This window comes from Gracilinanus agilis, chromosome 3 (genome assembly GCF_016433145.1).
Source record: "Gracilinanus agilis isolate LMUSP501 chromosome 3, AgileGrace, whole genome shotgun sequence".
Classification (NCBI taxonomy): Eukaryota; Metazoa; Chordata; class Mammalia; order Didelphimorphia; family Didelphidae; genus Gracilinanus; species Gracilinanus agilis.
In genome coordinates, this window is record NC_058132.1 from 338,369,845 (window position 1) to 338,388,192 (window position 18,348).

The following is an 18,348-nucleotide window of genomic DNA, read 5'->3' on the forward strand; positions in this document are numbered from 1 at the left end:
TATCCAGCAATAACCAAATAATTGTGTTTAAGAATAAAAAGTAGGCACGTTGTTAATGTTTTCCATAGGGTGTTTTCAAGTAGTTTATTTTTACGTCTTGGTTTTGTCATTTGATACCATTATGAAAACAGGAACCTAAGTGTTGCCTACCCAGTAAGCATATTGGCATGTAGCTTTATTTGTCGAGAGATAGTGTTGTGGTGGGGGTGTTTTTTAACAGACACAAACTTCTGTGACCAAATGAGGAGAGTCACCTTGGGAGGATGAATACTCATTCCAAGATTATAGCCATTTTGGAACTCCTTTCTGAATTGCTTTCAGAGCTTCCAGCACATTCTTTTGACTGTTCCCAGTGGTGGCAAATATTCATCCTTCAAAGGTGGGTGTAACTTTTAAAAACAACCAAAGGTCTTGGGGAGAGTCTAGTGAATAAAATGGGTGAACAAGATGGGTAGTACCAACATCAGTAAGAAATATGGGGTGAGTATCAGGTAACAAAACTACTTTTGGGGAGGAGACTCAAGAGCTGCCTCTGAAAATAGCTCCCAGGTAGGCTCACTATGAGTTTGAACAATGGTAATAAATAGCATTAGAATGAATGTACACTCTTTAAGGTGACTACTTTGAAGGGGATGTAACTCACTTGGGCACGTAGAAATCTGGTTGTGTTAAGAATAAATATCAGCCTATCATTTTATAGTCACAATTTATATGGTCTTTGGCACTTCCCTTGTGTGGCTGTGGGGCAGGTATACACTAAACTCTGGGACCTTGGCTCAGCTAGACCAAGAGAATTCAGTGTTACACAGTTTAGGTACTCTTGGCATATCTCAGCCCAGCAGCCATCCAGCTACAGTACCAATGGCTTATTATGTATAAAATTTTGACAGGGACAGCTCGATGAAGTGCTCAGGCTGCAAAATAAAAGCCAGATTCCAATGATTCAAGCAGTATTTCCTCTTTATTGAGCTGATGCTGTAGACCCTTGTGGGGAGCAGATCAGTACTCTTCAGACTTCCAGAAAGACAATGGATGCTTTCTTGGAGCTTCCTTTTCAGTGTGTCCTGTCTTGTCCCAAATATGCAGGACCCTGGACATCTAAGGACCACCCGATTCAGCCATTGGTGTCATATTTCTCTTCCTAATCAACGATTCACAGCAAAAATCTTTCCTCGTGTAGTGCATGTATATATGTATGTGTGTATGTTGAGGTAGAGGTTGGAGTTCTTTTTTAGTGTGAGGAAGAATGTGAATTTCAATGCCAAGTGCTTTGTTTTTTACCTGTCCTATTCCCTTCCCATGCTACTACAGTTTTCAGCAGGAAAAAGGTATTTCTTTTCTTCTTTCATTGAATGATCCATTCCTCCAGGAGGCCCCTGGGAGCCAGAGATGATTTGTGTGTGTGTATAATATGTGCATGTATATATATACATGCATATATTTATACATATATATAATACACACATGTGGAGAGAAAGGAAGATACATATTTTACACTCTGTAAGACATGCAAATGTGGATGTTTAACTTTGCTCTCTGATCCTCCAAAGAAATAGGATAATACAACTCACAAAAGTCATATGGATTAATTTGTTTAACTAAAACAACCTTTTCTCTCAATGGGGTCACAGTTCATCACTCTAGAAATTAGTGTCTCACCCCAGAGGATATTTGTGAGTCAAGGGATGACTTGAATGAGGAGAGACTCTGAATTCAAAAACAGCCTTGAGAGAGGGAACCAGCAGTCACATTCTTGGCCTCTCCCCTCCATGGAGACTTGCCGTTCATACCTGCACCCCCAACCCATCTCCACCTCTCCAAATCTGACCTTGTTTCCTCCATGACAGTCCATGTAGTAAGAACTTGATGTGATGGTCTGGGTTGCTGTGGTTTTTTGTTTGTTTGTTTGTTTGCTTGCTTAATTACCTTTCCAGTTAAATTAAGCATACCATTGGTAGATGTGCTTTGGGGAACTGATCCCCACTTTCTCGCTTCCCCTTTTGCAAACCAATGAACTATGAGCACCTGGTTTGTCGTTTTAAGATCCCTCCTGAGGATATTTGTTATTTAATGTTGTATCATAATGGCAACTTCCACTAATAATTCAGTACTGTAGCAGAGAAGTGTGATTTGTAAGAATTGGGTTATTTTTATACTTCTATCCACTATGTCTGGCGTTCTAGTCAGTAATATGATGCAATAAAAAAAAATTCCTATCACCTTCAGTGTTAACTCTTGTGTGTTGAATAGATATGTGTATCTGTCATCTCATCTCTATGGGGACACTCCCTGCACATTTATAGATTTTAGAGCTATCAGGAACTTTCAAGGCCACCTGATCCAAAGCTCTTATTTTACAGAGAAAGAAACTGAGACCCAAACAGGTTATGAGACTTACATAAGTTCACATCACAATGGGAGTCAAAAGCTAGATCTGGGATTCAAACTAAAGTCTTCTGACTTGAAATCCACTGCTTCTTCTATTGCTCTAAGCTTCCTTTACTAATCATAGTCCCTCCCCCTCTCTCTTTTTTAAGCTTTTACCTTCTGTCTTAGAATCAGTACTGTGTATTGGCTCCAAGGTAGATCAGTAAGGGCTAGACAATGGGAGTTAAGGGACTTGCCCAGGGTCACACAGCTAGGAAATGTCTGAGGCCATATTTGAACCCAGGACCTCTTGTCTTTAGGTCTGGCTCAATCCATGGAGCTACCCAGTTGTCCCTTCTTTTTTTTTAACTTTTACATTCCATCTTAGAATCAATATTGTGTATTAATTCCAAAGCAAAAGAATGAAGGACTAGGCAATAGGGGTTGTGAATTGCCCAGGGTCCTATGTTTTTAATGTGTCTGATTTCTGCCTGTGTTCTTCCAAAGATCTTCCATAGATGACCTACTGAACATTCTATGATGGGATTATTTAACTTCTATTTTCTCTTTTGTTCATCTGGGCAGTTAAAAATTTTTATAAATATTCATTTATTTCACTTAGATTGTCAGATTAACTGACATACACCTGGGCAAAATAACTCCCAATAATTGCTTTAATTTCTTCTTCATTGGTTGTGATTTCACCTTTTTCATTTTTGATACCAGTTATTTATTATTCAGCATTCTAGAAGTCTTCCTCTGTGTCTCTCCATGTGTCTAGCTTATGTATAACATCTATCTATCTATCTATCTATCTATCTATCTATCTATCTATCTATCTATATCTATCTATCCATCATCTATCTATCTAGGAGTATACATTTAGTGGTACATGAAAGCTTAGGGGCCATGGAGCCCACTCCACCTCATTTTACAAGCCATTCCTCCCCCAGAGTTCTGATACCCTTAAGTGGATTGGGGAGGTAGCCTCTAATCCAGTGATGGTGAACCTATGGCACAGGTGCCAAAGATGGCACACAGAGCACTCACTATGGGCACATGGCCGGCCCCCTAGATTTCATTACTAGAAAGGCAGAGGCACTCGGTGGAATTGCTCCCCTCCCCTCTCCACCATGCCTGAAGACATTTTTTCACATCCTGCCCCTCTGCCCAGCAGCCAATGGGAATGCACAGGGGGAAAGGTGGGTGGTTCACATGCAACAGAGCTGGAGGGGAGCAGAACCCTCAGGTACTGCCCTCTCCCTCTCTACACTCCATGAGGACATTCTTCACTTCCCCCACTCATCCACCCAGCAGCCCAATGGGAATATTCACTCCCTCCCCTTTGTGGGGTAAGGGGTGGGTGGGGCATTTCCAGCACTGGGGTGGGGCACAGCAGTCTGTCTTGGGGGGTTGGGGCGGAAGCAGGGCTCAGCAATTTGTCTCTAAAAGGTTCTCTACACTGGCTAGGCTCTCTGAAAATGGCTTTAACCCTCATTGATGGTGTTGCCTCTAGTGTAGGAGGTTGGAGGGCTTCCTTGCTCCCTAGTACCATTTAACCCTTGAGAGTTCTATAAGTATTGACAAAAGAATGTTTACTTCAGAAGGTATAATCACAAATATACAGACATTTCCCAACAGGTAAGAGGTTTATTCTTAGCTCTCCCCCATCTCCACACTACTCACCCCACCCCTGTTTACACACCTCAGTCTCTGGCAGAGGAAGGACTGAAGTCCATGGCTCAGCTGGATTCCCAGAGAGGCTGGAGTCCCAGTTACAAGTCCAACGCCTCCTCCTCCCCACTCCCTGAGGCTGAGGTCCTAGGCACTCTGGCTTCTCAGGGCTTCCATGCCAGCTTGGGGAGTTGTACCCTCCCACCTGCAATCCTGGCTCCAAGGCTGTCATGGCTTAAACTCCTGGGTCCTGTGAGAATCACCTCTGGCAACTCCAAAGTGAGGGGGACAAACCACACAGAACAGAAACGGTCCTGGACCCATCTCTCAGAGGCAGTGTGAAAGAGGGAGAGCTGGGGAGGGAAGGAAGTCTTTCTCTCACCAGTTCAGTTCCTGATACCCAGGCTGTGAATGAACTGGGGTAATCACTCTCCCGATGAATTGGGAAAGAAGCAAGGAAAGTCTAAGAAGAGCATCAAGAAGAGGGGCAAAAGAGAACACGATCATCTCAGTCAATGAGAGTAGGCAACATGTACCCGGTATAGTAAAGAATAAATAAATGCATAAAAATCATAATAAAATACATAAATAACAACTCACAAATAAATAAGTACACAAAATACTGTAAGAAATGATGAGCAGATAGATTTTAGAAGAGCATGGAAAGATTTGCATGAAATAATGAATAATAACAAGAGCAGAACCAAGAGCTTATTGTATGTAGTAATAGCAACAGTGTTCAAAGAGTTAGTGAGAATGACTGAGTTATTATGAGTCTTGTGGATAGTCAAATCAACTTTAAAGGACATAAAGAAAGATGCTATCCATCTCCAGAAAAAGAACTTATATGTGAAAATATATCGCTTCATCTCTCTCTCTCTCTCTCTCTCTCTCTCTCTCTCTATCTCTCTCTCTCTTTCTCTCTCTCTCTCTTTCTCTCTCTCTCTCTCGGCACTTTAACTGATATTTGTGTCTGATTCCAGAAAAAGGGACTGCTAAATAGCCATTTTTAAGTGCGGAAAAGAACAGGATCAAGGATGCCAATAACCCCTGTGAGGGTGATGAATATCAATGCCAAAGTAGAGGACTTGTCTCAGGGAACTTGGGGAAGTGACTGTTCAGCAAGTCCTGAGACTGGACTTCCCTGTTTTTTGCCTTTAAGATAAGAGACTAAAATATATCTCTTTTTGGCTTTAACTCTGGCTTGCTATCCCTCTGATTGACATAGAAATCAGACCAGGGGATCATGTTTCCCTTTTTGTCAGCCTTTTGTCCCTCCTTTCTTTTTTAATTTGGCAATTTTCTATAGTCATGACTGATGGTTGTTAAAAAGATGATGGGAGAGAAAACACAGGCACACTCACTCACAGACCTCTGTGTGAGTGCTACTGGTAGAAGGGCTATGCCTCTCCCCACCTGACAGGCTCTGCTGGACTGAGCCTGCCAGCTGTCTCCTTTCAACAGCTGCTCAGGCAGGGAATCACTGAGAAGTCGTGTGTATTGTCAACTTCTCTAGTTCCTCAAACCTGGGGTTGGTTTGAATATTGATATGGGCTATTGGTGCCCTGATTGGATAATGCTATGAGTCTGCGTGACTCTCCTCCCCTTCCCAATGGCTTTAGATTCACCACTCAGGAAAGAAACTTCAATCTTTGACTTAGTATCAAACAATTATATTTAATTCTGGCTTAATAGGGTTATGAACGAGGGAAAGGAAAGAGGATTTGGGAGTGCTATTGCTAATTATCTAAGTAGATGATCAAAACTATAGAGGTTGCTGGCTCAGGTAGAGGCTGGAGATTCTTCACCCTCTCACTAACTTTGGCTTGACTTGGCCGGAGCCAAGCCACAGATTATGGAAGGCTGTTGATCTTCTTGAATGACAGAGGTACTGCTCTCCCTCAGCTCTATTGATAGTAGATATACTAGCTCTCTAGGTCTCTCAGGCAAGGAAGTTGAATTGCAGATATAGGGCCTACCCTCCCTCTCTTGAACCTCCCACCACCCAAGATTGCTCCAGAATGAGCCCTCTTGTGCTGTGCATGATGAGTATTTATAGAGTTGGTTCCAAATTACTTTTGCCCTGGCTCACGGCACCTGGGTACATTCTGAGGTCTCCAACTGATGATCTTGTCACTCAAAGTGGTATCCATCTTGTCCCAGAAATTCATTATAAAATGGTGGGTAACTGCAATATTGCTGCACCTGTCCTGTATATGCTTGTAGGATATGAACTACCTTGATTAGGCCTTGTTTGTGGGTCAAAGACTTGTTATTATTTTAATTTATACTTATATAAATATGAACATATGATTTTAACATATACATTTTAAGATTTAATTCTCTTTCTCTTGATTTTGGGAGAATTGATTCAGATATTATTTATTTTTTTAAATCAGTAACTTAACTTTTATTTTACCCATACATCCTATGTCAATTCTGTTGCTGATGTATAATCTCCTGAGGAGGGGATTGTGTAATTATCCTAAAAGTTCAAAGTCTAAGATCTTTTTAAGGCAATTTTAGGAAAAAGATAATCTCTAATACCCTGGACCAGGAAAGATCTTCTGGAGATGCTGTAAAGAGGTTTGTAGAAGTCAAACATTACATTATGAGATTCAAGACGAACCTTTGGACATAATGAACTGGATTGAGCCCCACCATTTATCTTCATTGTAAACACTTATGCTAAAAAAAGGAAATGCCCCAATGGTTCTTAGTGCACCTATCAATAATTTTTTTCTCTCTTTATTTTAATGACTAAAATTGTAGTAACTCCCTCCATGAAATATACAATATCTTTTATGTTCTTATGCACCCTGATGAAGAAATCCTAAATGTATGGACTCCATATTCATTGGAGAGGTCGGCATGTTAATCTCCTGGAAAACCAAGAGTGGGGAGATTTAACATGCTGGTCTCCCAAAGAATCTGGGTGGTGGTGGTGGAAATTGTGTAAATTAAATATCTAGGGGACCTCCAATGCAATCTAATCTGGAAACACTCCACATAGGAATCACAGAGTCATGTGTTTGGACTGCCAGCAGGACCACTGAAAGTCCTATTGGCCATTTGAAGGATCTGGGGGAGAAGCTTGGATGAGGCTTGAAAAACCAGCTCAGGAACTTGGTTTCTTTCTTGGCTCCTGTCCCCTCCTCTGGTCTTGAGTTGTCCTGGCAGCTCTTACCTTGCTTTAATTTCTAGCAAGTGGAGGGAACCCTGCACAGGGCTGGAATCTGGGACTTGCTCTTACTTTAATTTAGAAAGGCTGGAAACCTTATTTCTCTCTTTCTTTCTGTTTACTTCTGTTTACTTACTTTTAAATACTTATAGGGGGCAGCTGGGTGGCTCAGTGGATTGAGAGCAAGGCCCAGAGATGGGAGGTCCTGGGTTCAAATCTGGCCTCAGACACTTCCTAGCTATGTGACCCTGGACAAGTCACTTAACCTCCATTGCCTAGCCCTTACCACTCTTCTGTCTTAGAACCAATACTGGGTATTGGTTTAAATAAATGAATACTTATAAATTTAGTATAAAGTCTCCCAGATTAATTTTTATTCACAATTCTATATACATATAAACACTAAAAAGGCCAACATTTGACATATATGTGGGGTTTGGAAGGAGGGAAACAGCTTGAAATTCGAATGTAACAAAAATAAAACCAAATTAATATTAAAAAGAGAATAAATACAACGTAATTTCTGGGGAAAGACACTAACAGCTAAGTGCTTCAGGAAAGGCCTCATGCATGAGGTAGCTCTTTTTAAAAATATATATTATTAAAACCTTTACTTTTCTATCTTTGTAACAACTCTAGGGAAAAAGGGCAAACAAGAGCTAGGCAAATAGGATTAAGTGACTTCCTATCTTGAGTCTTGCTCCATTCCAGCCAAAGTGATATTCATTTGGTTTTTTTTTAAACCCTTACCTTCAGTTCTAAGACAGAAGAGCAGTAAAGATTAGGTAATTGGGGTTAAGGGACTTGCTTAGGGTCATACAGCTAGGAGGTGTCTGAGGCCAAGTTTGAACTCGGGTCCTTCTGACTCTAGGCCTGCCACCTAACTGCCCCAGGAGGTAGCTCTGAGACTGAGTTTTGAAGGAAACTAGAGATTCTAAGGATCTGTGGTGAGGAGAATGCATTCTAGGAATGGAGGAGAATATAAGCAAAGGTACAAAAGTGGGTGATAGAAGGCCATGTGTGAAGAGCAACAAAGAGGGCCAGCCAGGCTGGACAGGAGAATGCATGAAGGGGAGCAAAATGTACAATAAGCCTGTAAATATACTATAGGTTGCAGCCAGCATATGAAAGATTTAAATGCCAAACAGAAGGTTTTATATTTTATTTTGGAAGTAACAGAGAGACAGGGAATCTAGGTGGCACAGTGGATAGTACCATGGGTCTGGAGTCAGGAAAACTCATCTTTATGAGTTCATATCTTACTAGCTATGTGACCCTGGGAAAATCACTTCATATTGTTGGCCTGATTTCTCATCTATAAAATGAGCTGGAAAAAAATGACCATGTACTCCAGTTTCTTTTCTAAGAAAACCCCAAATGGGATCATGAAGTGTTTGACACAATTTAAACGGCTCAATAGCAAGTGGGGAGGCATGGCAATTTAGGGAGCAGAGGAATGATGTGGTCAGATCTATGCTTAAGGAATATCTCTTCAAAGGGCACCTAGGTCACTCAGTGGATAGAATACCAGGCCTGGAGATGGGAGGACCTGGGTTCAAATCTAGCCTCAGATATTTGCTAGTTGTGTGACCCTAGGGAAGTCACTTAATCCCCATTGGTAGCCCTTACTGCTCTTCTGTCTTAGAATGGATGATAAGTATAATTCTAAGAGAAGGTAAGGGTTAAAAAAAAAAAGGAGCATCATTTTGGCTCAAGTATAGCTTTAGCAATAAACCAGATAAGAGATAATGAGAATCTGAACTAGGGTAGAGGTCCCGGGAGTGGAAAGGTGAGAAAATCCCCACAAGCTCAGTTTCTATGAAGTTTCACTTGAGATATCCTAAGTCTACAAGAGGACAAGATCAAAGGGCAGAATGGATTGAATTCAATAAATTCCTAGACGATTGCTACTATCCTGGTGGTAACTGGTAGTTCTATGTTTCTTTGCTTGCCATTATTAAATTCGCTTCCGTCATGGGTTTGTAACCTTAGAGCTGAAGGGAAGCCTAGAGGTCATCTGATACCTCTTCACTTTACACATGAGGGAACCAACCTCCAAGAGAGGTGAAGTAATCTGTGCCAGGTAACACAGCTAATCAGTGATGGTCAGGATTGGAACCTAGATCTTCTCCCTCTAAATCCTGGGCCTTAGAAACATCATGCCATGTTATTGCAAACAGAACTGGACACAGGGCTCTGGAAGTCCACGTCTCATAATGGCACAGTGATTCTATTAGCCCATGATATAGTAATGATGGCTCCTGCTTTGGGGACTCTGCTCTGTGTTGGCTGAAGTATTTTTTTTTATTTTAATCAATCAATCAATCAATTAATTAATTAATTAAGAATATCTTTCCATGGTTACATGAATCATGTTCTTTTCCTCCTCTCCTCCCTTCCCCCTCCCATAACCAACAAGCAATTCCACTGGGTTTTACATGTATCATTGATCAAGACCTATTTCCATATTATTACTATTTGCAAAAGACTGATCATTTAGAGTCAACATCCCCAATCATATCCCCATCAAATCATGTGATTGAGCCAAAATCCCCATCAAATCATGTGACTGAGCCAATGTTTTTCTTCTGTGTTTCCACTGCTATAGTTCTTCCTCTGAATGTGGGTAGCATTCTTTTCCATAAGTCCCTCAGAATTGTCCTGGGTCATTGCATTGCTGCTAGTACAGAAGTCCATTACATTCTACTTTACCACAGTGTATCAGACTCCGTGTACAATGGTCTTCTGGCTCTGCTCCTTTCACTCTGCATCAATTCCTGGAGGTCTTTCCAGTTCACATGGAATTCCTCCAGTTCTTTATTTCTTTCTGACTGAAGTGTTTAAAACCCACAGTGTATAGTTACTGCTGGCTCAGAGTTTTTGAGGAATGGGCTCTGGTTGTAGGGCAGCCCCAACAGCTCATCCAAACAGCTGATAGTGATATTCTTGAAACAGGTCATTCTCCAGCTCAACAAACTCCACTGATTCCCTATGACACCTAGGACCAAATACAAACTCATTTATCTAAAATTTAAAGTCCTTCACATACTGGCTCCCTCCTACCTTTACAGACATAATGTGCATTATTCACCTTCATGCACCCTTTGATCCAGTTAAATTGGCCTACTTGGCTAAGTCTCACATATGACATTCAGCCTCCTAGCTCCATGCCAATGTGTACAGGCTTTTTTTGATGCCTGGAAAGTACTTCTTCCCTAGCTCTACATCTTAGAATACTCAGTTCTCTCAAAGCTAAATTTAGATTCTGCCTTTTAGATGAAGCCTTTCTTCATTCCATGAGATGCTATGTAGGTCCTTCCTCAAAATTGTCTTGTATTCATTTCATAAATATTTTGTCTTTGCTGATATGTGCATATTATCTACTTTAAAGGGGTGAAACATGAATCATATGGCCTGTGACTCTCCTAAGTTTAGCCTAAATCAGAATAAACATAATTGGGGAATACTTAATGAAACAAAAATTCAATAAGATATAGAGATAATATTTTTAAACTAAGTTAGGGGCAAGTAGGTAGTACAATGGACAGAGTTCCAGGCTTAGAATCAGGAGGACCTGAGTTCAAATTTGACTTCAGGCACAACCTAGCTGTGTGATTCTGGGCAAGTCACTTAACCCCCATTGCCTCATGCCTGCCCTTCTATCCTAGAGTTGCTACTGGGGCAGAGTATGGGTTTTAAAGAAAAAAAACTAATATGGCTCATGGATATCTTTATGTATGGATTAATGGCCCCTGTTTCTACTTGAGTTTGACACCACTGGCCTACACTAGAAGGATGTAAGCTCCTTGAGGGTGGGACTATTTCTTTTTTGTGACTGTCACTGTATCTCCAGTGTCTAGTATAGGCACATAGAAGGTGCTTAGTAAATATGTGCTGATTGACCAATTGGTTGATTGATAGAGCCCTGCCTGGATCAGAAAGATCTGAGTTCAAATTCTGCCTCTGATACACACTGGCTACGTGGCCCTGGGCAAGTCACTTTATCTTCTCTTTCTCCCAGTTCTTCACCTATAAAATGAAAGTGTTAGACTAGATGACTTCTAGGGTCCCTTTTTGCTCTATATCAGTGATTCCCAAAGTGGGTGCTACTGCCCCCTGGTGGGTGCTGCAGCCATCCAGCGTGATGGCCACAGGTGCATTTATCTTTCCTATTAATTGCTATTAAAATTTTTAAAAATGAATTTCCAGGAAGCTAAGTAATATTTTTTCTGCAAAGGGGGCGGTAGGCCAAAAAAGTTTGGGAACAACTGCTCTATATCTATGATCTTATGGAGGAGAGATTACTGAGAATGAGAGAGTGGTCAACAGTGTTGAAATATGTTGGAGAGGAAAAGAAGCCATTATATTAGGAAGGGAGATAATTTGTGGCTTTGAAAAAATAATTTCTGTGGCTTTAAGACCACAAATGTTTGAGAGCAAGAGGTGGAAAGGAAGTTGAGGTTACTTTTCTAAAAGTTTAGGAGTGAAAGGTATGGGAAAGAGGACCGCTGCACTATGAAAGTCATAACAGAGCTTGGGCTTTTTGTTTGTTTCATTTTATTTTTTTCATAGGTAAAGGCATGGAGGTGGGGACTTGATGGAGCTTCCTGGTCATCATTTTCTTCCTCTATGAAATCAGAGGGAAAACCCCAGATTGATATTAGACTGGGTGACCTTTGTGATTTCTTCTTGTTCTAATATATCATCATTCTGAATGAACTGTGGACTGTCATGCAGTCTATATTTAGTAGACTAATCATAACTTATCAAGTCATTTAGGAGCAAGGTCCATCATTCCTATTCCATATCCTTTGGCCACAAACATGGATATCCTTTGGGCAAATCCAACTTTGCTCCTTGAGCGTGAAACTTGAGAAGGGGGCCAAAGAGCATTCAGGCCTTCAGGAAAGGAGGTTTGTCAGCAAACAGGAGGCCAACTCCAAGTCAGTAAGCAGCAATGTTGCTAGAAGTTCTCTTCTTCCCTTTGACTTATTTTCCTTTTTAGTAGGCATTGGAAATCTGCTTTTTAAACATTTTAAAACCAATAAATAATATGGGGGAGAAACAGAAACAGTTTTGTACAAACAAGAAAAATTAATAGAGGGAAGGTACTAAAAAGAAGAGGGGTTGAGAAAGGGATTGAAGAAGATGGGATCTTAATTGGGACCTGAAGGAAAACAAAGAAGCCAGTAAGGAGGAGGGAGAGCATTGGTCAGTAATAAATACATTGTGGGGAGACTAGTAGCTGAGGGTGCCATTAGGAAAGAAAGTAGTGTGAAGTCCTTGTCTGTAAATGGCAAGATCTATTTCCAATTTTTTGTATTAATAAAGTTATGGTACATGATGAAAATATTCCTGACTTTAGTCCTCTTCATGTTCACTTATTGCTTTCCTGCTTTAGTGGTCAGAGCCATCGGCACTGAAGCATTTCTAGCAGGTTCAACATTGGAATTTCTGACTTGTTGAAATGTATGATAACTCAAGCTGTGTGACCCTGAGAAAACCACTTAACCCCCGTTGTCTGGCCCTTACCATTCTTCTGCCTTGGAACGATACACAGTATTGATTCTAAGATGGAAGGTGAAGGTTAAAAAAATTGTATCATGACTTCTTACGATGCCAGAACATATAAGAGGGTTGTTTGATCTGCTGTTTTTTGTGCCAAGTTGGTTCTCACAATGGTTCCTAATGAGGTTTCTAAACCATAATCCTATGCCACACTTTTTTTTTAATTTTAAACTCTTACTTTCTGTCTTAGTAAGAGCTCTAAGACAGAAGGGCAAAGTTTGAGTTCACATACCTAGGAAGTGTCTGAGGCCAGATTTGAACCCAGGTTCTCTCGACTCCAGTTCTGGAATTCTAACCACTGAGCCATGTGGCTGCCCCAATACTGCACTTTTTATTTCTTAGATTCACTAGAGCAGTCTCAGCTAACCCAAACAGTGGTGTTTCTAGAGTCCAAATGGATGGCACCTCAGGGTTATTGCTAGGCCTCCATAGCTACTTATTTTATTGATAAAAAGAATTATAGCCATTTTCCATGAGCTCTCTCTTCTCCCCTTTCATCTTCAAACCCTTTGATATTATTGCTCTTCCTAAGGCCAAACCTCTCTCTACTACTCTCTCTCTCTCTCTCTCTCCCTCCATCTTTCTCTCTGTGTCTGTCTGTCTGTCTGTCTAAAAAAATATTACCCTTACCTTCTGTCTTAGTACCAATTCTAAGACAGAAGAGTGGCAAGGGCTAGGCAATCTGGGTTAAGTGACTTGTCCAGGATCACACATAGTCAGAAAGTTTCTGAGGCCAAATTGAAACCAGAACCTCCCATCTCTGGGTCTGGCTCTTTACTGAGTCACTTACCAGCCCCTCCATTGACAAAACCCCTTAACTTCCATCTCAGAAGTAATATTGTGTATTGGTCCAAAGGAGAAAAATAGTAAGGACTAGGTAATGAGAGTTAAGTGACTTACTCAGGGCCACATAGCTAGGAAGTATCTGAGGTCACATTTGAACCCAGGATCTCCCATCTCCAAACTTGACTCTCTATCCCCTGAGCCACGTAGCTACCCCTCTGCATCTGTTCTTGATCTCATCCCCTCCTATCTTTTCCAGTAGATTGTATCCTCAATTATCCTCTTCTTTCTCAAATTTTTAGCCTTTTTTTTTTTTACAAATTGCTGCCTTCCTTGCTGGCTTCAAATATGCTTAAGTATCCCTCATCCTCAAAAACCCCCCGCAAAACCTAACGAATCATGTAAACATGGAAAAATATTTTTAAAATAAATAAATAAAAAGATTAAAATCCTCTCAAACAAAGCAAAACTCTTCACTTGACCATACCTTCTTCTCAAGCTGTTGTTTAATCTTTCATTCCTGTCTGATTCTTTGTGACTCCATTTGGAGTTTTCTTGGCAAAGATACTGGAATGGTTTGCTATTTCTTTCTCTGGCTCAGATTACAGATGAAGAAACTGAGGCTATCAGGGTTAAGTAATTTGCCTGGGTTCACACAGCTAATATCCGAGGCTAGATTTGAATTCATGAAGTTGAATCTTCCTGACTCCAAGCCCAGTACTCAACCCACTGAGTTGAGGCTGCCTCCTTTCCTATGCAAAATCCTTGAAAAAGTTGCCTGTGCTGCTTCTTGTACTTCCTCTCCTCTCGTTCAATCCTCAACTCTATGTAATCTGCTTTTTAAAAGATTTTATTACTCAATTAAAACTTTTCTCTCCAAAGTTACCACCCATTTATTGCTATATCTGAAGTTCTATCTTCTACATTTGACCTTGTTAAACACTTTCTCCTCTTTCCTCTCTGAGTCCTTATGACACTGCTCTGTCCTGTCTCCCTTCCTATATGTCTAACTACTCTTTGGTCTTCTTTCTTAGCTCATTATTTATATCATACTATGGAGGTTTCTTGAGGCTTCTAAACTATCTTTCGCTTCTCTTTCTATACCTTTGGCAACCTCAGCAACTCCCATGGATTAACTACTTAACTCAGTTCATGGCACTCTGATTTCAATATTAGCATCAACGATCATTGATTGTGAATCACCACAACAGATATAATAATAATGAAAAATTTAGAAATATTGTGAGAATCATCAAAATGTGACCCAGAGATATGCTGTGAGCACATGCTATTGAAAAAAATGACACCAATAGACTTGCTAAAGTGAGGGTTGTCACAAACCTTCAATTTGTAAAAAAAAAAAAAAAAAAAAAAAAGCTAAATAACTCAGTATCTGAAAAGTGCATTAAAATGAGTTATGCCTTTATCTAGCCCCAGTCTCTTCCTTGCATCTCATATCAATAGTTGCCTACTTGGTATTTCAATTTAATGTCCCAAACATATCATAAAATCCTTTGAACTCATTATTTTTCCCTCTAAAACCTCACTTCTTCCAAATTTCCCCACATTAGTAGAAGGCATTACTATCCTTCCAGGGTCCTAGGTCCATCTGCCATCTTGGTAATCTTTACTTTTCTTTACATTTTTACACTTCCTTATCCTCTCTCCTGCACCATTTCTTGGGCAATCATTTATTTATTTGTGTTTTCTGCTTTCCTTCTAATCCTGGCTGCATTAAAATTGCTTGTACAAACCCTTTTAATTTAATGTAAGCAAAATTATCCATATTACATCCTATAATGCTCTCTATTTCTTGATTGGTAATAAATTCTTCCCTTATCCATAGATCTGACAGGTAAATTATTCCATGTTCTCTTAAATAGCTTATGACATCATCTTTTATGTCTAATGATTACCCATTTTGACTTTATCTTGGTATGTGATGTAGGATAGTTTTCCATATTTAATTTCTGCCAAACTGCCTTTTAGTTTACTCAGCAATTGTTGTCAAATAATGAGTTCTTGTACCAATAATAGTTTAGATCCTTGGGTTTCTCAAAAACTAGATTTTATTGGATTTTTTTTCACAAAACCAGTTCCTAATTTTATTTATTAGTTCAATGGTTTCCTTTCTTTCAATTGTATAAATCTTTCCTTTGATTTTTAGGATTTCCAATTTGGTGCTTAATTGAAGATTTTTAATTTGTTTGTTTTTTAGTTGCATTCTCAATTTACTGATTTACTCTTTATCTCTTTTAATGATATAAGCATTCAGAGATAAAAATTTCCCTGAGTATTGTTTTGGCTAAATCTCATAAATTTTGATGTGTTATCTCACCATTATAATTTTCATTAATGAAATTATTATTTCTATGATTTATTCTTTGACCCACTCATTCTTTAGCATTAAATTATTTTGTTTTCAATCAATTCTTAATGTTTCTAGAACCCTTTATTGAATGCAATTTTATTGCATTATGGCCTGGAAAAATGCATTTAGTATTTCTGCTTTTCTTCCATTTTATTGTGGAGTTGTTTATGCTCTAATACATGGTCAATTTTGTGTAGATGCCATGTACCATTTAAAAAAGGTATATTCCTTTCTATTCTCATTCAATTTTCTCTGCAGGTCTATTATATTTAACATTTATAAAATTCTATTCATCTCCTTAATTTCTTTCTTATTTATTTTTGGTTAAGATTTATCTAGTTCTGGGGGCAGCTGGGTAGTTCAGTGGATTGAGAGCCAGGCCTAGAGATGGGAGGTCCTGGGTTCAAATCTGGCCTCAGACACTTCCCAGCTGTGTGACCCTGGGCAAGTCACTTGACACCCATTGCCTACCCTTACCACTCTTCTGCCTTGGGGCCAATACACAGTATTGGCTCCAAGACAGAAGGTAAGGGTTTAAGAAAAAAAAAGGATTTATCTAGTTCTGAGAGGGGAAAGTTTAGGTTGCCTATTGAAATAGTTGTGTGAAGGAAAATTTCTCTTTCCCCTTCTCAGAGTCATGTAGCCTATGTAAAGGTATAGACTCCATGAGTATAATGATTCACTGGGGAGACCTGTCATGTTAATCTTCTAGAAAACCTGGGTGAAGAGATTTAACATGCTGGTCTTCCAAAGAATCAGAGGGGGGATTGTGTGAAGGAAAATTTCCCTTTCCCCTTCCTGGAATCACATCACCTGCATACACCTATATCACCTATGTTGTCTATGTGACTTTGAACTTGATCCAGACATGACTCTGAATTTGAACCGGGCATGAAAAAGAAGATAAAAGGGTTGAATGAGGAAGTATTTGCTTTCCCTTTCTCTGATGTCCTGTGAAGGAAGCTGCTGCTGAGGGTGCCACTGGATCCAGCATGTGGAAAGCTAGCCAAGCCTTTAATCTCTCTCTTTCTATCTATTTCTGGTTTTTTACCTATCCAAGTAATTCTAATAAACTTTATTAAATTCTAAGAACCAGAGTCCTAAATTTACTATTACATAGTTTTACTGTCTATTTCCTCCTATCACTCATTTAACTTTTCCTTTAAGAATCTAAATGCTATTGCATTTGGTATATATGTATTTAATATTTATATTACTTCATTGTCTGTCACCTTTTTTTTTTAACCCTTACCTTCCATCTTAGAATCAATACTATATATTGGTTCTAAGGCAGAAGAGTGGGAAGTGCTAGACAATGGAGATTAAAGTGACTTTCCCAGGGTCACACAGGTAGGAAATGTTTGAGGTCATATTTAAAGCCAGGATCTCTTGCTTCTAGTCCTGGCTTTTAATCTATTGAACCACCTAATTGCCCCCTCTAAACTATACATTTTAGCAATATGTATGTTCACTGTCCTCCTGGCCTGTGCTCTGGTCTGTGAATGACCACAACCATTCTTCTCTACCCTCGAACTGTGACCAATGCCCTTACTCCTGATAGCATCCTTACTTCTCCTGGGAGTTGAACCTAGAATTGTGCATGGGCAATGCAATACAGTTTTGCTCCTTGTGCCAACAAAGGATCTCTTCCAATCTCCTTCTGACCAATTGTCTGACTCCCTTACATTTTTTTTAATTTTTCAGAAAAATTTTTGCCATGGTTACATGATTCATGTTCTTTCTCTCTTCCCCCCACCCCCCTAAACTCCAGTAGCCAACGCATATTTCCACTGGTTTCTTCCTGTGTCATCAATCAAGACATATTTCCATATTATTCATAATTGTTCAAGGGTAGTCATTAAGAGTCTACATCCTAATATTGTCCACATCAACCCATGTGCTCAAGCAGTTGTGTTTCTTCTGTGTTTCCACTCCTGTAGTTCTTCCTCTGAATGTGGGTAGCGTTCTTTTCCATAAATCCCTCCGAATTGTCCTGGGTCATTGCATTGCTGCTAGTACAGATATCCATTACATTTGATTGTACCACTGTGTATCAGTCTCTGTGTGCAATGTTCTCCTGGTTCTGCTCCTTTTACTCTGCATCAATTCCTGGAGGTCATTCCAGTTCATGTGGAATTCCTCCAGTTCTTTATTCCTTTGAGCGCAGTAGTATTCTGTCACCAGCATATACAACAATTTGTTCAGCCATTCTCCAATTGAAGGGCATACCCTCATTTTCCAGTTTTTTGCCACCACAAAGAGCATGGCTATAAATATTTTTGTATAAGTCTTTCTCCTTATGATCACTTTGGGGTATAAACCCAGCAATGCTATGGCTGGATCGAAGGGCAGGCATTATTTTAGCGCTCTTTGGGCATAGTTCCAAATTACCATCCAGAATGGT